Source organism: Canis lupus, chromosome 36 (genome assembly GCF_011100685.1).
Source record: "Canis lupus familiaris isolate Mischka breed German Shepherd chromosome 36, alternate assembly UU_Cfam_GSD_1.0, whole genome shotgun sequence".
NCBI lineage: Eukaryota > Metazoa > Chordata > Mammalia > Carnivora > Canidae > Canis > Canis lupus.
The window spans coordinates 16,011,091-16,035,768 of NC_049257.1; the positions used below are offsets into that span (position 1 = coordinate 16,011,091).

General features: G+C 37.8%; 1 long non-coding RNA gene across 2 annotated transcripts in view; it reads right to left on the reverse strand.

Annotated features, from left to right (window-relative positions):
* The window catches only part of LOC111094284, a 35,821-nt gene extending 11,521 nt beyond the window's left edge, over positions 1–24,300 (reverse strand). The window contains exons 1-2 of one of the 2 annotated variants that reach the window (XR_005384687.1): positions 23,944–24,300; positions 623–707 (exon numbers count right to left, since the gene is read on the reverse strand). This is a non-coding gene — a long non-coding RNA (uncharacterized LOC111094284). Of the gene's footprint in view, positions 1–622; positions 708–1,887; positions 2,457–23,943 lie in introns of those variants that run through there. The other variant, XR_005384686.1, reaches the window with a different exon arrangement.
* Between the last annotated feature and the right edge of the window lie 378 nt (positions 24,301–24,678).

Sequence of the window (24,678 nt, forward strand, 5' to 3'; positions counted from 1 at the left end):
CATGCCCTGGGCTGAAGGCAGGCACTAAACCGCTGAGCCACCCAGGAATCCCCCACTGTACAGATGTTTTAAATATTTATGGGGTCAAGTCTGCCTCATAAATTTATTTATGACCACTTGGTTTCTCATCCTATCCAGGAAGATCTTCTTGTTTAAAGATATCCTCCTATATTTTCTTCTAATACTTTGGTAGTTTTGTTTGTTTTTATGGTAGATCTTTAATCCATAAATAATTTATTATTTGTTTATGGTGTGAGGTAAGAATCTAAATTGTCTTTTTTTTTTCACTTGTGATAGAATAATAGCCCAGAAGAGATGTCAACACCCTAACCCCCAAAACTTATAAACATTACCTTACCTGGCAAATGATATTTTACAGAGGTGATTAAGGTTATGGAATTTGAAATGAGAAAATTATCCTGGATTATCTGGGTGGGCCCAATCTAATAACATGAATCCTTAAAAACAGAGAATTATTCATGGCTGTGGTCAGAGGGAAACATGACTGTGGAATGGTTAGAGAAATGCAATGCTGTTAGCTTTGGAGATGGAAAAGGAGGCCAAGAACCAAGGAATAAGGGTGGCATCTAGAACTGGGAAAAGCAAGGAAATAGAGGCTTACCTATAGTCTTCCAGAAAAAATGCAGTCCTGCTGACACTTCACTTTTCGTCCACTGATATCTGTGTCAGACCTTTGACCTATAGAACTGTAAGATAATGAATTTGTACTGTTTAAGGCACCAGGTTTTGGTAACTTATTAATTAGAACTTATTAATTAGAATCCATTCCTGTTCCTACTAAATTAAAATGCCATCTTTATTGCATAAATAATTCCCATGCACATGTTGGTTTCTGAACTCTTTATTTTGATAACACTGGTCAGCATGGATCTCTTTTCCTGACCCAAAACCATATTGTTTTAATTACCATTACTTTATAATTTTTTTAATGTCTTGAATCCTTCCTTTCCTTTTTTTTTTTTTTTTTTTTTTTTAAATAAGCTCCATGCGTAGCTGGAGCCCAATGCCAGGCTTGAACTTACAACCCTGAGATCAAGACCTGACTGAGATCAAGAGTCAGAGTCTTAACTGACTGAGCCACACAGGTGCCTTTTAATCTCCAACCCTACCTCTTTTTTAAAGACCTCATCATTTTTCTCTTTCCTCGCATCTTAACCACTTTCTCCAGCTTCACCCTCTAGTTTATTTTCCATATATTACTAGCATGATTTAAAATAAAGGTATCATCAGATTTCTACCCTTTAAGTCCTTCATGGTCATCCTTCATCTTCAATACAAAGTCCACATTCCTTGGTAAGGTGCATAAAAATGGTATGATGAAGGATGCTGCCTATCTCACAGTGTCATCTCCTGCCCCTTTGCTCCAGACATCAAAGAACTTGAAGCTCACAGAGTGCACCACACTTTCAACCCTTTGTATCTTTGGATATGTTGCTGCCTCTGCCTAGAATACCTTCCATTTCTTCTCCAAGCCAATTAGCACTGTACATTCAAAACTCAGACAGAGCATCAAATTCCCTCAGCAGACTTTCTGCACTCCTCACTGTTAGACTGAACTAGTGCTCCTCCCTTGCACTCCCATAGCAGCACAAATACATCTCTTCTAGCATTTACTTACAACTGCAATTGTTGGTTTACTTGTCTACCTCCTTCACTAGATAGTGATCTCTTCAAAGGCAGGAATTGTCTTTCATTTATGTATCCATGTGCTTAACAGAATACTAACAATCTTGTAATAATAATAAGAGTATGAAAAATAATGAAATAAGTGGTGCCTCTTATTAAAACCTGGGCTAGGTGGTTTCCATAATTTAATAGCCACTAAGTGTCAGCTCATAATTTTGTGTTCTGTGAAACTATTTTTACCTAAAAATAATATTGTCCAGCTTGTTCACTCATCTTATTCACAAGACTTGGCTACAAGCAACTTTGGGATGTTTCCAAAGGAAGAAAGTTTCCTACGTTGAACAAATTCAAAAGAACATGACTCAGGCTCTAAAAGTAATCCAGAAAAGAATTTCTTAAATATTTTGAATAGAATGGTATTATTGGATTATTTTGATAGGAATAACCCTTATTTAAATGCCTGTGAGAACCACCAGATTTGGTTAGGTGCCCCTCTTCTGTGTTCCCATAGCAATGAACACAAATATTTAGCCAACCTCGTATTGTGTGATATGGAAGTGATGTGTTTATTTTTTTCCCATTACCAGTGGTTTTCAATCAGGAGGACAGTGCAGCCCTTCAGCCCTTGTAGGGGTGTTTGGGGAAATTTTTGATTGTCATAATGACAAGAGGGAGGCGCTACTGTCATTTAGTGTCTAGAAGCCAGAGATGCTGAATATCCTACACTGAGCAGGATAACCTAGTACAACAAAGAATTATCCTGCCTAATATGCCCACAGTGACCTCATAAAGAAGCTGATTTTATTTATCTTTGATTTCCTATTGGCTAGAAGAAATCCAGCCCTGAAAGGCACTATGAATTGGAACTGCAAAGTAATGGGGGCAGGAACACCTTGTCATAATGTGTAGGTTATATGGGTTTAAATAATCCGATTACTTTGTAATCACCATTCATAGTTGATTTCTACTTTTCTGTATTATATAATTGATGAAAGGCAAATGGTAAGAGAGTAAAGTCATTAAATCAGATATCTCTTTTTCTTTTTTTGGTCCAGGTAAAGTTAATTCTGATAGAAATAGGAAAAACAAACCATCTTTAGTATTTTCTTCCATCAATCCACCCACTCAGAGTCTCCTTCATATTTTGGCATCTACCTCCAGAAACCTCCCCAATTTGGCACCACCTGGGAAAGATATCTTGGCCTGGAATATATACACCTGGAATATACCCAGCCCATCAGGGTCCAAAATCTAATTGTTTAAACTGATAATCCAAGTGGATTCTAGATAATATGGTTTCCAAATTATCTCTAAATTCCCTTCCAGTTTTAACATTCTATGATTCAATACTCATTAAAAGTCTATAATAGTTCACAAGTCCTTCCTAAGTTTGTTCATGACTCTAACCTATTAATAAGCACTTACATTTTGTGCCAGTATCATAAGTTGAAGGTCAAGAGAAAATTTTAAGAAGGGAGCACAAGACCATTTCAGTCAAGAGGGAGATATTTTCTGGGCTGCTGGGTTTTAGGTTACTCTGATCATGATTTTTAGGAAACCAGTTTCCACCATTCCCTAGGCCCATTGCCTAGTTGTAAAACAGTATTGTTTATTGTCCACTTTGGCTGGAATGTCAACTTCATAAGAACAAGATCCTTGTCAGCTCAATTTGCACTGCATTCCCAAGACCTAGAACTGTATCCATTATATCATGGCCCTCATTAAATAATTGTTGAATAAATGAATGGACTAATAAGTAATTTATTGTAAGTAGAGACTTAATCGTTTACAAATAAAAGAATAGAGTAGCATATTCTACAGCAAAAGGAAACTTCATGTTGAGGGGCAACTGTGTGACAGATTGTAAACTTTGGACTGAATTGCAAAGTCATGGGAGGGGTGAGGAACCTATATGCATGACATGAAATATAAAAACAGATATGGGTGAATTATAAAGAGCCCTTAAGCCTGCTATGAAGGTCAAATAAAATTCATTGATCCCTCAAGTCTGATTTGGGTGAAGAATATCTGATAAGCTCTCGGCAAAAATAAGATCAATTCTCAAGTGTTACCCTGAAAAATTTAGTCTTTTAGCTTAACCAATAATCTGGACACTCTTAAACTCTTATTTTACAGGATCCTCATATGCACATTAGGAACTGAGCAAAATATCTCATAAGAGTAATATTTAATACCTATCAGTGGTATACAGAGAAATGACAACTCATTTACATCATTTGTGTTTATAAGAACCAGTAATTATTTCCATTTTATAAAAGGACAAAATAAAGATATATGAAATATATAAGTCAACTATGGACCAACCTAAGTGAAATTTCACATCCTAAGTGAAATTTCTATGCAACCAGACTAAAGCAAAAGAATTTAAATAAAATTGAAAAATCAATTCAAACATTGACAGTACCATAGTTTTAAGACTTCAAATATTTCCTGATTTTATTTTATTTTTTAAGATTTTATTTATTTATTCATGAGACACACACACACACACACACACACACACACACACAGAGGCAAAGACACAGGCAGAGGGAGAAGCAGGCTCCATGCAGGGAGCCTGACATGGGACTCGATCCTTGGTCTCCAGGATCACACCCTGGGCTGAAGGCGGCGCTAAACCACTGAGCCACCGGGGCTCCTATTTCTTGATTTTAAAATGTCAATGAGAAATATGGGAAAGACTTGTGAAAATAATGTGCATTATTTATTGCATAGGCTAACAAATTTTTTAAATGTTCAAAGTTCTACAGAGGATTGCAAAAGAAATTTTATCTCCCTGGATCCTTAATTAAAATCACTATTATAGGAAGTGTTTCAATTTGCAATTGTATGCAGCAGCAAATAACAGAAAAACATAATAATTTTTTTTCATGTAATGAGGAGTGTGAGGGTAAACAGTGACATCAGTCCAGAAGCCTGCCTTTCTATCTTTCTGCATCTCTATCTTAGCACATGGTGTTTGGCACTCATGTTATTTTGTGGTCACAAGACCGCTGCTCCACCTCTGGCATTGCACCTGAATTCCAAGCAGGAAGAAAGTGACAAAGGGCAAAAGGTATGTGCTAGCTAAAACCTGGAAGAGATTTTTCAGAAATCTCTATTCAGTGACTTTTCGCTAATGTCTCCTTGACTAGAACTTGTCTCACGTGGCCACCCCAAGCTGTAAGGAAAGCTGTGAAATGTACTGTTTTGCTGACACATTGCCATACTCTTGGTCTCTGTAGGGATAGATGCAACTATCAAGATAGATACAACTGTTCAAGTTGATGCAGATTGAAGATCCAACTCAGAGACACCTGGTTTTGAAAGGGTGTGAACCTCAGAGGCAAATTTACCCTGATGCTGATGAAACCTACACTTTAACCTCCTCACTTATATGGATCCCTCCAAGGCCTTGGGAGAAATCCTGGACATGTGTTCGTTCACAAAGTCATATATTTTTGTAAAATTTGCACAATTGAGATATTTTAATGGCAATTAATAAATATCATTGTTCTTGCCCCTCTGAACTTTCCACCGTCATGACAGGTGAGTGTGTTGGAATGGCATGGATAGTTGGGGAATCAGGCTAAGTCAGAGCTAAATTGAGGACACATTCAGTTTGAATTAAGTGGGATATATCAAGGAGGTTCACACATTAAGGAGGTTTTGTGTATGGTTGAGTTCTTGCCAGTGTAGGAATTGTTTCCAGGGATACTCCTACTGCCCACTATGCTAATTCACCTGGCACCATGATGTGAAGGTACAGGGTTCAACATAAAGCTTGTCGATCAACCACTATAATAGGACATCAGTGACAAATTGTTCAGTGAGGGTCTTCAACTCAATGAGTAGTCAGTCACTGACGAGAATGTTTGAAATGCTCTAAAATCTCATATATGAAGAAACTAGGTAAAAGTTTCCCCAAATTTGACAATAACCCTGATACTTTACTTGACATTTCTGATAAATTTTGATGCTGAAAGAAACTTTTCTAAGTTTTAAATAACAGATTTCAAGCTTGTGTAGAGGAAAGGCAGGATTACCTTTCTAGTCCATGTAAAATGGACTTCCTATGAAGAGGAAATGGAAACCTTCCCATGAAGAGGCAAACCACAAGCATGCAGCAAAAAATATACTTTAAAAATAGAAATGTGTCAAGCAGTTAATCAAATTTGTGTTGTTTTCCCTAGACTTTGTGATATTCATGGTATGTGTCAGTTTAAAACATCTAATTTGTTGTGATTCCTTTCTTCATTTTAAATAGTTGCTTTTGTTCCTAATTTTGTATTCTTTCTACTAACAAGTCCTTCCTACCTACAAATTGGGTAACTTTCAAGTCTCATGGAACCTAGATCTGCCATTGAGCTTCAGGAAACCTGTGAGTCCCCCAATAAGAAGTAATCTCTCAGGCCTTCCAGATTTACTTTTACATCCATTGGGGAAAAAAGGAGTGTAAGGAGAGTAACAGTCTCCTCAAGTAGAATCAGACTGGCTACGATACCCACTTGAGGTGTCCTTTCCCCTGCTCTGTATCCTGAATTCACTTGGTCTTTTTAGGTGAAGGTCATTGTCGGGACCTTCATCCCACAGCAGCCAGGAGTGGGCCACAGGAAGAAGCAAAATGGAGTTGAGTTGTTAATTCTTTTACTCTTCCCATGGTATCCTCACAGACTCCATTTGTCACATACCCATATTAACACTCTTTCTGCCTAGATGTAAGAAGGACATGTCCAGTAAAACATCAATCCCACAAATTTCTCCTTCTTTGGTAGGATACACTGGGGGGAGTGCTGCCTACTAGAATTTTCTCTGAAGATTCCCAAAGCACACTAGATCTTCAGAGTTTTGAAAAGTGCAGGTGGGTTGACTTTGATTCTATCAATTCCCAATGTAATTTAATCGTAAGATCCCATGAACCTTAGAATACATCTTAAGAATTTTTGCTCAAAATTGGTATACAAATGTTATATTCATATTATTGTTGCTTTCACTACACAAATGTCAAGGCTCCAAGGGCATTTGGATTTTAAGCAGCTCTTGGTAACAAGAGAAACCAATCTGTTACAATGGACTTTAGGGCGTCATGGCCCAAAGGGTAGATATAGTTTAAGACAATGTTAGTGCACCATCTGTACACACTTCAGATTCCGAGGTGTTGATGACTGTTTTTCTAGCCATTCATACAGCAGTTATTGAACCTGGTTACAAAAGAGAAGATTACAATGGAGGATGTTGTTACTTGATTATGTTTCCACGCTGTATTCTCAGATTTGGAATTAGTTCCTTTTTTTTTTTTTTTTGCAAGATAACAAATTCTTTTATTTGCCAGCGAAGAGCAACACAGGTATCCAGAGATAGGACGCTACTGCCTAACCTGACCTCCTGGCTGGAGTAATGCCACAAAGGCTTCGTTGTTCACTGGCTGTAGGCACAGTAGCTTCTCAAGGAAAAATAGGGTTTTTCTACAAAAAAACTTATGTGAGGTTAACTGGGGAGAGGACAACTAGAATGGAAACAGTACCAGGGCACTCAGCTTCCCTAACCAAGTTCAACGTTGACACACATTTCCCACCGTGGAAATAACCACTGGAATAGGAAATAACCTATTATATCAATAATACTTTAACACAGGCACTTTTCAGTTTTTAGTTACAGAATCCATGGAATGATTAAGGTATAAAAGCTGCTAGTTTTCCTTGGTTAATAATAAAGCCAGTTTGGATTGCTATAAGAAATCTTGTTTAAATTTGCTCTTTAAAACATTCAGCTTAGGGACTCCTGGGTGGCTCAGTGGTTGAGGGTCTGCCTTTTAGCTCAGGACGTGATTCTAGTCTGGAACCGAGTCCCACATTAGGCTCCCTACAAGGAGCCTGCTTCTTTGTGTATGTCTCTGCCTCTCTCTGTGTCTCTCATGAATAAATAAATAAAATCTTTAAAAAATAAAAATAAAACATTCTGCTTGGGTATAAACTTGTATAGTATCATAACCAAGCATTTGGTCAAAGAAGGGAATCTATGAGTTCACCCATATGCTAAGATAAAGCAAATGCATGAAGTTAGGAGCCATGCTTAGAAATATCAATCCTAACAGTGAACGAATGAAAGGCCTACTTTAGAAGGAGAATCACTACCACCATGGCTTCAGAAACCTTACCAAAACTCTGTGTCTTAAATAACACAAGATACTTCTCCATGTTGACTTAGAGTTTTTTGTTTGCATTTATTATTTATTTATTTATTTATTTATTTATTTATTTATTTATTTAATAATACAATTGACTGGCCTTGGACATATTTGGATTAAAAAAATTTTTGTTTTTACTTTTTGCTCTAAAAGCAAACGGTTTACATGCCAGTACATAGAGGGCATAACTGGGGCTCTCCATTGATGAAATATATTTTTTTGGTTTCTATTCACATTAGTCTGTAAACACAAAGCCCAGGAAAGTAGGGAAATCAGCCTCTGCAATCAGAGCTGCCACATACAATTGTGCAGGTTGTGAACTATACAACTGGCACAGCTATATACAGCAGCCTCCTGCTGCAATCCTTCATGGGGATCTGTGCTGTAATCTTCCATACTTGCAGAAGTCGACTGAAGAAGGGGAATCTTATGAAATCCTGTGATTTTTTTTCACACATGAAGCCAAGTTGATAATTTATTCTCTAACTTTGAGTTCCACACTCTTTATTATGGAGTACATTTTTATAGTTGGGAGAAAATCTTAGTGAAATAAAATTTGAATAAAAATTAGAAGTGGGGCTACCTGGCTGGCTCAATTGGAAGAGCATGCAACTCTTGGCCTCGGGGTTGTGACTTTGAGCCCGCCGTTGGATAGAGAGATTACTAAAAAAAAAAAAAAAAAAAAAAAAAAGGAATAAACTATTTAAAAAAATTAGAACTAGGGCAGCCCCAGTGGCGCAGCGGTTTGGCGCCGCCTGCAGCCTGGGGTGTGATCCTAGAGACCCAGGATCGAGTCCTGCATCAGGCTCCCTGCATGGAGCCTGCTTCTCCCTCTGCCTCTCTCTCTCTCTGTCTCTATGTTAAATAAATAAAATCTTAAAAAAAAATTAGAACTAAAAAAACAAAATACAAATTAGAAGGGAAAGTCATTGTAATTATTTTCTATTAAGAGAAAAACATCCTTTTTAAGATATTTTAATTGAAGTGCAAGGTTTCTGGCAACCACTGCATGAATCATTATTCTGCTCATTTCCTGCTCTTTTTCTAACACACCACTTTCCTCAATGAGTTCAAAATACAGAATGTCTATGGCTGGCAAGTTGGAGTCAGTAACAGGCGTCCCTACTTTAAATCTTCTTATACTTAACTGGTAATCTCAGAATATGAGATTTCTTGCCTTAAATATGTTAGAAAAAAAGATTATGGAAAAGGAAACTGGTTAGATAACATTTTCCTCGAAATAGCATTTTTTAAAACTTCATAACAGTACAGAACTATAGGAACAAATATAAAACATTTAAAAGAATTTAATATTGTGTTTTAAAAGTGTTATCAATAGGGGCACCTGCATGGCTCAGTCAGTTAAGCATCTGCTTTCAGCTCAGGACATGATCTTGGGGTCCTGGGATGGAGCCCCACCTCAGGCTCTCTGCTCAGCAGAAAGCCTGCTTCTCCCTTTCCCTCTGCCTGCTGCTCCCCCTGCTTATATTCTCTCTCTGTGTCAAATAAATAAATAAAAATCTTTTTAAAAATAATAAATAAAAATGAAAGTTTATCAATGGATTGCCTGCATCAGAATCACTTGCTAAAATAGAGGTTCCTGGCTCCACCCCAGACTTTTAAAATTGGGGTAGATGAGAACTCCAGAATCTGCATTTCAGCTAATACCCTCACATAACTCCTTAGAAGGCTAAGATTTGAGAACCACTGCACTAAAGTTTCTTGTTAATGGAATAGACATTATTTGTTCCTCTTGTATCCTTAATACCTAACATGCCACCTGAATCAGAGAAGATGGTCAATAAATGTTACATACGCAACTCGTATAGAGGAGATGGTCTTTCTCCTCTTAAATCACAAGTAAGTCCAATCAAGAGTTTACCTAAAGAAAGTATTCATCTAGGGACACCGGAGTGGCTCAGTGGTTGAGCATCTGCCTTCAGCTCAGGGAGTGATCCCGGGGTTCCAGGATTGAGTACCACATCGGCTCCCTGTGTGGAGCCTGCTTCTTCCTTTGCCTGTGTCCCTGCCTCTCTCTTTCTGTGTCTCTCATGAAGAAATAAATAAAATCTTTAAAAAAGAAAGAAAGAAAGAAAGAAAGAAAGAAGAAAAGAAAAGAAAGAAAGAAGAAAGAAAGAAGAAAGAAGAAAGAAAGAAAGAAAGAAAGAAAGAAAGAAAGAAAAAGAAAGAAAGAAAGAAAGAAGAAAGAAAGAAAGAGAAAGAAAGAAAGAAAGAAAGAAAGAAAGAAAGAAAGAAAGAAAGAAAGAAAGAAAGAATGAATGAATCTAGAGGCGCCTGGCTGGCTCAGTCCATAAAACATATATGACTTTTGATCTCAGGGTTGTGAGTTCAAGTACCGTGTTGGATATAGAGATCACTTAAAAATAAAATCTTTTTTTTAAAAAAAGGTATTTATCTATATTCTATAGTTACTAGGGAAAAACAAGCAGAAAAAAAAGTGAGGCAAAGGACATAGGATGGCCAACTGGAAATACATTGTGAATGTATTTGACATGCATATTTAATGTGTGATATAAATGCATAGCCTCACTTAATGTGCTATAAATTTGTCAGCTCAATTAATTAAAGCATGAATTTTTTTTGCTCAGAGGCACCATTTAAGAAATAACGATGGATCAACAGAGTCCCAATATCTCAACTGCAAAAAATATGTAAAATACTTGCATCTTATGGATAAGTAGAACTATTTTCGATATAAAAATTTGCACATTTAAAACTGCAATGGAAAAATCCTAGAATGAATGTGCCAAAGTAAAGGATTGAAGTGGTTTTGGATAGGATGTATAAAAGGGCCATTATAACTATTGAATGAGCAGGTTGTGAGAGCAGCTGGGCTGGATAGAGTTGGTGGTTGGGTTGGCGGTGATGAGAATGGGCGGTTAGACCAGTATCCAAAGATGATTCAGAAATAAGGCCTGATTGACTAAGGGACAGAAATGATAAATGATAACAAATGGCCTTCAAAACCCTGTATGATCAGAGAAATTGGACCCTAATAAGTTTATCCTTCAATCTGGATAAGCAAATCTTTGCTTATTTCAATTCTTTACTGATTATAACTTAAAGTCTTTCATATCTATTTACCTATTGATCAATTTTAATGTAAATTATAGCACATTTCCACATTTTGGTACCTTATTTAATTGATTACAATGAATAGAGCATGGCTCTGATATCACCAGAATCAACATTCTTGGTAATGTGTAACATAAATTATTAAAAAATAAGCCTTAAGTCCTGTTCATCCAGTAAGTTTCTAATGAAAGGGCCATGTACCCAAATTCATTTTTCAAAATAATGAAAAGATTGTTTTCTAAAAGCATCTGTAACTAAATTGTTTACTACTTGGAAGTATTTCTCTTAGAAGTACTACTTTATTAGCAGCGTATATGTGTATCTTTTAGATTGGTTTTGTAGGCTAGCCCATAAAATCATGCTAGAGTCACTCTGAACTCAAAAAGCCCCAAGAATAATGAGTCTTTCTGAGCCTTGATATCTAAAGCCCTGTGTCACTCTGAAGTTCGAAGGATCACCCAGCCAATAGGTTTTCCTGTATGTTTGTTTTGGGAGTGAGGCATAGCTGAAGAGGCAGATCCCCTTTGTCGGGGAAGTGTTTTTTCATGAGGAAGGGTTATCTTGCAGATTCAGAATTGAACCTGTACATTTCAGAGCCTAATCTCCCAAAAAGGTTCTACACAGTTGAAATTATGGAATTTGAGGTTTGGTATTTTTGTGTCTTCATCATATAGAATGCCAGTGAAAAACTTGAAATTTTGTTGTTATTTTAAATAGAGAAAGTCGGGGATCCCTGGGTGGCGCAGCGGTTCAGCGCCTGCCTTTGACCCAGGGCGCGATCCTGGAGACCCGGGATCGAATCCCACGTCGGGCTCCTGGTGCATGGAGCCTGCTTCTCCCTCTGCCTATGTCTCTCTCTCTCTCTCTCTCTGTGACTATCATAAATAAATAAAAATTTAAAAAAATGCTTCAGTGCATCCTTCAGGTGTTTCTTTAGGCATCCCGTATACTGGGTAGTTAAATTTCAGCAGAGTAATACCCTCACATACAGGAGTTTTAAATTTTGGGGTGTACAACAATAACGATTTGAACATATTTGTATCATATGATTATCCGGAAGCTATGATTCTTTACTCTGCATACCATTCAGATGACTTACATAGCCCACATTCCACAATCCTGGTGTGATGTATAGGGATCCATAAAGGTAAACTTGAGTTTAGAAATTTTAAAATTCAGGCGAACTAAATTAGACAAAATTAAAACTATTTGGGAGATTCATATCAGGTACTAATCAGCATCAGAAATATATTAGGATCAATCACTTTGTATTATTTTTTATTTATTTAAATTACTTAAAAATTGCTTCTAAGTCACATTAGGCACTCAACTGAAACTTCGTTTTATATTATCAGCTTTCCTTATTCTAATTTCATCACAAAAGCCTGCATATTTATAGAGCAAGTTTGTGATTAGTTTCATTTATTTATTTATTTATTTATTTATTTATTTATTTATTTATAAAGGTTTTATTTATTTATTTATGAGAGACCCAGAGAGGGAGAGAGAGAGAGAGGCAGAGACACAGGCAGAGGGAGAAGCAGGCTCCATGCAGGGAGCCCGATGCGGGACTGGATCCTGGGTCTCCAGGATCACGCCCTGAGCCAAAGGCAGATGCTCAACCACTGAGCCACCCAGGCATCCCATGTGATTAGTTTTAAATTCACTTTACCAGTGTTTGTCAATTAATTATGATTTAATTGCCACTACATTGTTTACAGATATATATGCAATGTTTCATTATCAGTCATTGAACCTTCTTAAAATCACTGGCTGGAGAGCCACTATTTGGTAAGAGCCACATTATCAACACTAACCCTGCCTGGCCTTAGTTCCGAGGATTTGAGAGGACAATTGGGCCATATATATATATATATTTTAAAGATTTTATTTATTTATTCATAGAGATGCAGAGAGAGAGAGAGAGAGGCAGAGACACAGGCAGAGGGAGAAGCAGGCCCCATGCAGGGAGCCCGACGCGGGACTCGATCCAGGGTCTCCAGATCACGCCCCTGGCTGCAGGCGGCGCTAAACCGCTGGGCCACCAGGGCTGCCCACAATTGGGCCATGTATACAACCATTCCATTAGGAAATCACCCTTGTGACACTTTTGACAGGGGTCATCCAGCCATGGTTGGTGAGAAATTCAACTGCTCTTTAGATTTTAGCTTCCTGGATGTATAGACTGATCTAACCCATGAGAATTTTCCTCACGGTGGCCTCACAGCTGCTTCAAAGTCACTCTTTCACTTTGGTTCTAATCTTTGCTCTGGGACAACTCTCAAGAAATCTAAGTGGTTCTTTAAAGGGAGCTTTTCTATCACCCTGAAGTCATATCTTTTCTGTCAAGTCTTCCCAATGTTTACTACAGCTTAATCAGACCACAGCAAAGGGAGATGAGACTCTCAGCTCCCTTGGTCTGGACTTTACCATTAATTTAGCCTAAAACTACTTCTAGTAGACTCTCTCTCTCTATCTATCCATTCATATATTTAAACAATTTGCCTCACACTGGGACCTCATGCAGAAGCTAGTCCCAAATCCTCCCAGAGTTTGGGACTGTTACTGGGTTTTGGTAACATTTATTGAGTTCCTACTATGCCCTAAGGCATAGGGTTGTCAGATGAAATATAGGACATTTAGTTAAATTTGAGTCAGATAAACAATGAATTATCTTTTAGTATAAGTATGTCCCAAATAGTGTGTGATTATACTTTGCTAAAAAATTATTCATTGTTTATCTAAAATTTAAATTTAACTGTGTCTTCTAGTTTTACTTACTAAATCTGGCAACACTTTTAAGGCATTAACTCATTTTACCTTCATGATAATACGGTGAAATTGGGTACAATTTTACTCCCATTTTATAGATAAATAATCTAATGCTAGCAGAGCCCCTACAGCTAGTGACATGGGAGTAGGGATTCAATTTTAAGCTGTCTAAAACCACGATGCTTAACTCAGGACAAGGGTTAGTTAGAAACAACTGCTGAACTTCAGAAAGTACAGATGCTAGGGCCTACACAGACCTACTGAATTAAAATCTTCAGTGGAATAGCCCAGGCATTTCTGTTTGGATTGAGCTGCCAAAATTCTGGCGTGCAGCTGAGGTAGAGAAGATTGCTCTTACTGCTCCCAGATGTTTTCATATGAAGTGCTATTAAGCTGGTGTTCTGCTTGAGAAATTAATTTTTTGAACATAAAAGTAAAACTTTATATTTACCTGTTAGATTATTAGGTTTGGTCTATTTTGATAGCATTTTAAATTATTTTCAAATCTTAATTCTGGCAGTTTGGAAGATTTCTATTTCTGCAGAATAGTAGACTTAAGTTTCTTTTAGAGTCACATAAATTTTTGGGAATTTGACATACGTTATAGATTCTCTCACAGGGAGCAGGAAACACAAATGAACACCCACGCGTTTTGGCACACAATATCAGGGGTTCTGCAACCTATTGATAGATCTAAAAATCCAGGGCTAAGACTGCATTTGTAGAGGATTTTTCACTCTCCACTGAAAAATTTATTAAAAGTGTTATTAATATATTAAGTATTGTTAATTCTTTCAATGAACTTCATTAACTTTGAAAAACAAAGCTGGCTGCTTTTTTCATTGTAAAAGTAATTTTAAGAGAAATAAGTACTCCTATACCTTATTGATGAATTATATTTTTCTTCTTACTTGTGGTAAAATACACTTTACATAAAATTTACTATCTTAATCATAGTTAAGTAGTGTTAAGTGCATTCACATTGCTGTGTAACCAATCTCCAGAATGCTTTTCATCTTACAAAGCTCAAACTCTATACCCATTAAACAACAACTCCCCTTTCCTGCATTCCTAGCCCTGGCAACTACCATTCTACTTTCTATCTCTGTGAATTTCACTATTCGAGGTAACTCATATAAGTTGATTTATACAATATTTGTCTTTTTTGGAAATAGCTTATTTCATCTATGTTGTAGCATAGATGTCAGAATTTCTTTCCTTTTGAAGTTAGGATAATATTCTATTTTATGTATATACCACATTTTGTTTATCCACTCACTCATCTGTCAACAGAGACTTGGATTGCTTCTGTCTTTTGGCTATTGTGAGTAATGCCGCCGTGGACATGAGTGGTGACAGTAGAAATTTATAGAAAATTTCTTGAAGGAAATTTAGTGGTGTCAATAAAGTTACTACAGATTGGTGAATGATAAGATATATAAGTATCATAAGAAAAGGGATGAGGGATACCTGGCTGGCTCAGTTGGTGGAACACGCAACTCTTGATCTGGGGGTCATGGGTTCCAGCCCCGTGTTGGGTGTAGAGATAACTTCAAAAAATATATTTATTTTTTTTTTAAAAGTAAGAGAAGGCATGATAAAATTATGGTTAAGTGAGGGATTAAACATTTAAGGAGGTCTGGTGTACAGCAAACAAATTCAAAATTTCTCTACTGGGTCAGAATTTAGAGGGATTAAAGTTAGATTGGAATATCACTGTTAAGATGGAGAAATCAATGTCAAGTCAAGATTATCAAGAGGAATATTTTTTCCAGCTCTACCATCAAAGTGACCCAGCAGAGTTAATGTCCCTGCTCTGTTGGTCATGGAATCTAATTTGTGACTCTAGGTGTGCCCAGATTTTGATCTTTAATCCTAGCAGCCATTAAAAGTATCGAATCCTATATCCTATAATAAAGAGAAGAATCAAGATAGGCTTAATATATCGTAATGTTTTCTGAAAGCAAGCATGTTTGTAAAATGTCAGGGTGATGTCAAAAGGACAATGGAGCCAACCTAAAGAAAAAAGATACTTATGGCTACTTAAAGAATTTCATCTGTGAAAAGCCATGAATCTTTAATGATATGCAGAAAGGGAAAAGTCTACATATGTTGTATAAAATGGAAATTGTAACCTAAAAAGGTGAATGCAACAGAATATGCTTAATTCTTTTTTTTTTTTTAATTTTTATTTATTTATGATAGTCACACACAGAGAGAGAGAGAGAGAGAGAGAGAGAGAGGGAGGCAGAGACACAGGCAGAGGGAGAAGCAGGCTCCATGCACCGGGAGCCCGACGTGGGATTCGATCCCGGGTCTCCAGGATCGCGCCCTGGGCCAAAGGCGGGCGCCATACCGCTGCGCCACCCAGGGATCCCAGAATATGCTTAATTCTTAATAAATAGGGGGATGTTGACATGTTTGGATGTTGTATTCTTTTTCCTAATGGAAGATGACAATTAATAAATTATAGATACATATTTATTTTTATTTTATTTTTTAAAAAATATTTTATTTATTTATTTATTTATGAGAGACACAAGAGTGAGAGAAAGAGAAGCAGAGACACAGGCAGAGGGAGAAGCAGGCTCTCTGCAAGGAGCCTGATGCAGAACTCCATCCCAGGACCACAGGATCATGACCTGAGCCAAAGGCAGACGCTTAACTGCTGAGGCACCTGGGCGTTCCTATAGATACATATTTATTGATTCTTTTTTTCTTTTTTTTTTTTTATTGATTGATTCTAAGACAATTTTGGTGCTTTTTTTTTTCTACATTTTTCACATGTAAAATTGTGCTTCTACTGTGGATGCTGTTAGTGAAGAGCTGCCCGTACATCCGTGGTCACAGCAGTTGATAACGCTTCACTTTCATTGAGTAAATGTACATTGTTGGTAGCTCAGGTTGAATTTAACTGCCACTTATAATGTCTAAAAAAAAGTTTCTTCTGTAATTTTGGCATTTGTTGAAATGAGGTATTATGTACATAGTAAAGGCAATGAACAGAGCAATGGAGTGTGCATTTGATATTAGTGAGGCCTTCATATTCAGAGGAATGTCAACATATTTTCCATATTTTTGTTCAGTGAAACAACCAAGTGCTTTATGGAAACCAAAGAAGAAAAATACCCACAAATAGATGGAGCTATGTTATATTTTGTTACTAAGATACATACAAAAAACTCTTACTATACACCAAGAAATACAACTGAAGGCCGGAAAAATGGCCAAATCCCTCTTAAGAAATGAGAGAATCTCAGTGGTGAGAGGCTAGTTTAACTAATTCCTAACTCATCCCAGACTATTGTTAAGGCATTGTGTATAGTTTAGTAAGATTTTTCTTTCTTAGGGGCACCAGGGTGGCTCCGTCAGTCAAGCATCCGGACTCGATTTCAGCTCAGGTCATGATCTCAGGGTCGTGGGATCCAGTACTCCCCCCGTCAGACTCTGAGCTTGGCACAGAGTCTGTTTGAGATTTTTTTTTTTTAAAGACTTATTTATTTATGATAGACATAGAGAGAGAGAGAGAGGCAGAGACACAGGAGGAGGGAGAAGCAGGCTCCATGCACCGGGAGCCCGACGCGGGACTCGATCCCGGGACTCCAGGATCGCGCCCTGTGCCAAAGGCAGGCGCTAAACCACTGAGCCACCCAGGGATCCCCTTGAGATTTTTTTTTTTAAGATATTATTTATTTATTCATGAGAGACACAGAGAGAAAGAGAGAGAGGAGCAGAGACACAGGCAGAGGGAGAAGCAGGCTCCATGCAGGGAGCCCAACGTGGGACTCGATCCTGGGTCTCCAGGATAACGCCCTGGGCTGAAGGCGGCGCTAAACCACTGAGCCACCCGGGCTGCCCCTCTGTTTGAGATTCTTTCTCTTCTTCTCCCTCTGTCCCTCCCCCTGCTCACACTCTATAAATAAATAAATAAATAAATAAATAAATAAATAAATAAATAAATTTTATAAAAGATTTTATTTGTTCATGAAACACACACACACACAGAGGCAGAGACACAGGCAGAGGGAGAAGCAGGCTCCATGCAGGGAGCCCGATGCAGGATTCCATCCCAGGACTCTGGGACCATGACCTAACTCAAAGGCAGACACTCAACCACTGACCTAGCCAGGTGCCCTAAATCAAATCTTTTTTTTTTTTTTTTAAGATTCTGTTTATTTATTCATGAGACACACACACACACACACACACAGAATGAGAGAAAGGCGAGATAGATACAGGCAGAGGGAGAAGCAGGCTCCCTGCCGTGAGCCCAATGTGGGACTCGATCTCTGAACTCCAGGATGACGCCCTGAGCCAAAGGCAGATACACTCAACTGTTGAGACACCCAGCGTCCCATCAAATCTTTTTTTAAAAAGGTTTTTTTTCCTTCTTTAAAGTATATAGACTAATGACACAGCTGATAATCGATAGTATCTTATATTTGATAAAATATGGTATATATTTTTCTCTATTTGATTAAGGAGGGAAAGGGAAAGTCTTGGAACTGTGAAATAGCCGAATAAATGAAAAAAGTAGAAACTCTACCAAAGATAGGATGAACTAAGAGATGAGGGTCCAAGAGATGGTGGAAAGATGATTAGCCACATTCTTTAAAGAGGAGGGAGGCAGTTCAATTTCTATCCCTTGTCTCCATGGAGATCAACTTCCAGATTTTTTGTTTGTGTGGGTTTATTTTTATAACATTTTATTTATTTATTTATTTTAAGTAGGCTCCATGCCTAATGTGGGGCTTGAATTCATGACCTTGAGATCAAGAGTTGCATGCTCCACTGACTAAGCCAGCCAGGCATGCCTCTGTGGAGATGAACCTTTAAAGGGTCTATTATTTCTAAGGCCTAGTAAGACTTATCTAGTTTCCCTTTAGGGGAATATACTCAATACTTAATTGGGATGTGATATTGGTTTATATAATGCTGACCAAGCAAACAAAAAAGTACATTATTTTAGGAAAAGAGATCATCTAGCAGCAAACTAAAATCTATGTGAAAACGTGGACATGAAAAGCCTCCTTCGTGTGAGTAAAACCTAACTATTAAAAAGGGGGCTTTTTTTTTTTTTTTACCAAGGAAGACACACAGATGGCAAATAATCATAAGAAAAGATGCTCAGCATCATATTTCATTAGGGAATTACAAATTAAAATATTCATGAAATATTACTACACACCTGTTAGAATGGCCTAAATCCAAAACACTGGAAACATCACGTATTGGTGTGGATGTGGAGGAACCAGAACTCTCATTCGTTGCTGGTGGAAATGCAAAATGGTACAGCTGCTTTGAAAGATAGTTATAGGTGTGGTTTGTTTGGGGTTTTTTTTACAAAAATTTAACACATTGTCACAATATAATCCAGCAATTGTGTGCCTTGGTATTTATCCAAATGAATTTAAAATGTATGTATACACAAAAATCTGCACACTGATGTTATAGCAGCTTTAGTTATAGTTACCAAAACTTGGAAGCAACCAAGATGTCCTTTAGTAAGTGAATGGATAAACAAACTGTGATACATCTAGACTATGGAATATTATTCAGCACTAAAAAGAAATAAGCTATCAAGCCATAAAAGACAGGGGCGCCTGGATGGTTCAGTCAGTTGAGCATCTGATTTTTTATTTCAGCTCAGGTCAGGAGCAGGGTTGCATAGGGCTCTGTGCTGAATTAAGGAGCCTTCTTAAGATTCTCTCTCCCTCTCCTTCTGCCCTCCCCTCCCTGCTCACATGCTATCTCTCTCTAAACAAACAGACACCAAAATAGACTCATAAAAGACATTGAGGAACTTTAGATGCATATTATTAAAGGAAGTCAGTCTGAAAAACCTACATACTGTATGATTCCAACTATATGACATTCTGGGAAAGGCAAAACTGGAGACAGTAAGAAAAGACCAATGGTTGCCAGGGCTTAGGTGGAATGGGAGGATGAATAAACAGAACACAGAGGATTTTCAGGGCAGTAAAATTATGCTGTATGATACTATAATGATGGATGCATGCCATTGATTTGTCTAAACCCATAGAACGCACAACAATAAGTTTACACCAAGGTAAACTATGGACTTTAGGTCATAATGATCTGTCAGTGTAGATTCATCAGTGGTAACAAAAGTACCACATTGGTGGGGGATATTGATAGTGGGCGAGGTTGTGCATGTGCAGGGACAGGAGAATACAGGAATTCCCTGAACCTAGTGCTCAATTTTGCTGTGAACATGAAACTGCTCTAAAAAAAGAAAGCTCTATAAAGGGGGTGGGGGTGGGCAGAGGGAGGAGAAGTATTCTGATGACACATGATTTAGGTTTGAATCACCTTGGAAAATAAAACTACAAGTCAACAAAATTGATAATTCAGGCTCTCTGACCTGGTCTGAAGCAGTCTATTTTCTTTCCTTCTTTCTTTTTTTAATTTGTCTCTCATAAAATTACCAGAAAAGTGTAATTCCAGGAAAGCATAGAAATTAGTATGTTGCAACCTTAGGAAAGTATAAAAAGAAATATAGAGATAATTTTTATTTTTATCTTTTTTTAAAAGATTTTATTGATTTGAGAGAGAGCTCACACACATGAGATGGGGGAAGGGCAGAGAGGGAGAAGTGTGGTCCCTGCCGAGCGGGGAGCCCAATGCAGGGCTCAATCACAGGACCCCCAGATCATGACCTGAGCTGGAGGTAGACACTTAACCTTAGCTCACCGAGCCACTCAGGCACCCCTTACAGGTAATTTTTAAAAATGAATTGGGCTGGCTGACTTAGTCAGTAAAGCATGTGACTCTTAATCTCAGGATCATGAGTTCGAGCTCTGCATGGGGTATAGAGATTACTTAAATAATTTTAAAAAGTAATAAAAAATTTAAAATCTTTTAAAAAGTAATAAAAGAAATGAACTCATGGTGTTGCTGTTTAGAAAAAATATATATATATATATAAATTTGATTATCACTGCTGTTTAAAGCATTTGAAATATTCTAAAAAATTCTTTACAGGGTTGTCTGGGTGGTTCAGTGGTTAAGTGTGTCTGCCTTCAGTCCAGGGCGTGATCCTGGAGTCCGGGATTGAGTCCCACGTCGGGCTCCCTGCATGGAGCCTGCTTCTCCCTCTACCTATGTCTCTGCCTCTCTCTCTCTCTCTCTCTTTGTCTCTTATGAATAAATAAATAAAATCTTTAAAAAAATAAAAATAGATAATTCTTTACTTTATATTAAATTTATAATTAAATTTTATTTTTAATTTTTAAAAAAAATTTCATTTATTTGACAGAGAGAGAGAACACAAGCAAGGGAAGTGGCAGGCAGAAGGAGAGAGAGAAGTAGACTCTCTGCTGAGCAGAGAGCCCAATGTGGGGCTCAATCCCAGGACACTGGGATCCTGACCCAACCTGAAGGCAGACCCTTAACTCACTGAGTCACCCAGGTGCCCCTATAATGAAATTTTAAATCATTGAAGAGAATCAATGTTTAAATGCTTAAGGAAAAATACTTTTCTAGTTTTGATTATTAGTTGTGTATGCTTAGAGCATTAATTACATTACAGAGTGGAGAGTGTTCCTCTCTATGTTTAAAAGCCCATGAGACTTCAAGAATCCCCTAAATAAGTACATATAAAAAGCCTAAAAATGCAGATACTCCTGGAACAACATAATCAAGTTTAAGAAATGTATTTTAAAGGAATAATTAAAATATGAGTGAAGGTAAAGCTATAGGATATTAATCATAGGGTTATTAAGTGTAACAAAAGTGGAAACAAATGTTCAAAAATGAGGCATTTGATGTGGATAAACATCCAGAAGTTTGCAGCTCATCCTACTAGGGAGGCTGTGAAAAATTAGTTGCTGCTCACAAAATGGTGCAGCCCCTATGCAGGGTGACTTGGCAGTGTCTTCCCAAACTACAAAGGCATTTTGACTCAGCAGTCCCACTTCTAGGAATTTATCTTTGCAACACACCTGTAATTGTAGGAAATGACATATGTATAAGTTTATTCTTTGTCCCTCCGCCTGTAATAGAAAAAAGGTGAGAAATAACCTGCCATAGAGGATACTGGTTAAAGAAACTATAGTTCATTCATACAATTTTATGCTTTGTGGCTGTAGGAGACAATGACGATGCTCTTGCAGTTCTGATAATGGAGAGGTTCTAGAAATATATTAAGTAAGAAAAAAATTGCAGAGCAGTGTAAACAGTATGTTCCCTTTTGTGTAAGAAAGCAGGGGAAATAAGAATGTATATTTGCATTTGCTTTTATTTGCATAAGAAAACACTAGAAGACACAAGAAACTAATAAAAGGAGTTACTTATAAAGAAAGGGAGGTAGGATAGGAATGAGACTTAGTGCTTACCTTTTCTATACTGTTTTGATTTTCAATTGCATGAATGTATTTCCTATTCAAAAAACTAAATTAAAAATAGAAGAATTGCTAACTAAATTATGATGTTTGTATGACAGCATACTAGATAATGATTAAAAATGATGTTGTGTTTAAATACATAGAGAGGGATCCCTGGGTGGCGCAGTGGTTTGGCGCCTGCCTTTGGCCCAGGGTGCAATCCTGGAGACCCGGGATCGAATCCCACGTCTGGCTCCTGGTGCATGGAGCCTGCTTCTCCCTCTGCCTGTGTCTCTGCCTCTCTCTCTCTGTGTGACTATCATAAATAAATAAATAAAAATAAAAAAAAAATACATAGAGAAATATTCAATTCTTACCTATTCACACAATAGGTAAGAAAAGCAGGTTGTAAGAAAGTAATATATGATCCTACAATCTGAGGAATTATATTTCCTTCTTTAGGATCACTTCCTAAAAGAATAACTCAGTAAAGTGTCCCTTCTTAAGTCTATTTGTTGAAACCCTAACCCCTAGTACCTCAGAATGTGACTGTATGTGGAGACAGAGTCTTCAAAGGGAAAACTAAGTTAAAATGCAGTTATTAGAGTGGGTCCTAATCCAAGATGACTGATGTCCTCATAAAAAAACAACATCTGGACACAGATAGGTACAAAAGGAAGCCTATGTGAAGAAACAGAGAAGATGACTACCCATAAGCCAAGGAGAGGGGCCTCAGAAGAAAAAAATCCTGCCTACATACACCTTGACCTTGGACACCTAATTTCCAGAATGATGAGAAAGTAAATTTCTGTTGTTTAAGGTACCTAGTCTGTGGTACTTTGTACATAGGTACAGCAGCCCTAGCAAACTAATACACTATGATCCATATTCTCAAAATTTTCAGGAGCTTATACTCAGTGGTGATGTATGACAATGATGTTTCATGCCTTCTACTAGCTAATTAGGTAGGTCAAAATATGATATCATGCCCTAATTTGCATTTCTTATTTTCTTTGCATTAAAAAAGTCATAACACTTTTCTTCTGAATTTGTTTTTTTTTTTTTAATTTTTTTAAATTTATTTATGATAGTCACACAGAGAGAGAGAGAGAGAGAGAGAGAGGCAGAGACATAGGCAGAGGGAGAAGCAGGCTCCATGCACCAGGAGCCCAACGTGGGATTCGATCCTGGGTCTCCAGGATCGCGCCCTGGGCCAAAGGCAGGCGCCAAACCACTGCGCCACCCAGGGATCCCTTCTTCTGAATTTGAATGTCATGCCACTGCCATGACCTGTGAACCAACTGATTATTCTTAGATGAATGAAGCTGTGCTGGAGCATGGTGACCAAGGTGCGTGTGTATATTGCCCCTCCCAGAAAGAGGAATAAGGTTATGGTGCCACCTACACCTTCATGGTCAATATTGTTTGCTTTACATGTAACAGTCCTGGCTGGGCTGCTCCACTCCAACCCTCCTCCCGTCACCTGCCAGGCCTCATTAATCTGTTCTCCGGCTTTAACACCAGATCTCCCAGAGACCCCACCTAGGCGAGTATGTGGGACAGGCAGATATTTCAACCCCAGAAATAATCAGAAAAATCTCCATAATAAGCCCATCTAGTGGGCTAAGTGCCACACCTGTACAAAAACAAAGCAAAGCAAAGACAAACGAACAAAAACTCAGTGTGAAAGCTCAGAGATGGTTTGGAGTTGAAGTTTTTTTCCCATTATATTGCAACATCCTTATTTTGGAACCATCTAGTGACTAAATAAGACTGCTTTACATGGAAGACCTTGCTGGCTAATTAAGTTGGGGCAAGGTTAATTTATTGGCAGTGCCATGAAATGTAAAGAGGGAAGCTAGGAAGTGCTAACAGGAAATAGTTTTTCTGACTTACCAGCAGGAGAAAGGAAGCTGCGTTTGAACCTGAATGCATCCCAGAAGCTGTTGAGTAACTTCACCCAGCAGATGTATACAGCTGGGTCCACCCCGGAGAACAGTTGTGACCAACCCGCACCAAAGGCCCTTCTAAAGACAAGTCTATCTCATAAGATCTTTGTGGCAACCTCCTTAGGGCACATGAAAACCATACTTCTGGTTGATTTCTCTACTTCCTGCCCCATGTTAGATTCTTAGAAACCAAAAAGTGCTCTGAAGACAGTTGTTCAACATTTCAGAGAATTCCAATCTTACACAATTGCCAGTGCCTACAACACAGTAACGTACTGCCACAGAACCTTTTATGCAACAAAAATTTAACGTATTGTTTTGTTACTTACCTGGCTCACTTTCTGTAACAGATTTGGTTGTAGGAAGCCTTTTGGGTTTTCACCACAAATGATTTCAAACCGTTTGTCATGGTAAATTCACTTCCTCTTCCTTTTTTTGCATAGTTCAACTCACTTAAGATGCCACAGTGTGGTTACCCCATATTTTAACACATCAGAAACATAACATATAAATATACTCTGTTGATGTGCACACCGAAGTTTAATTTTTCAGTACTGTTTTCTTATGTGGGAGACAAAGGCAAGAGAAAAATTAAATTTCCTTACTACTTACAGCCCATTGGCAAGTCCTTGAAACAGGCAGAGTAACCTTCCTCTGGGAGCTCAGCTGCCTCAGTGTTGAC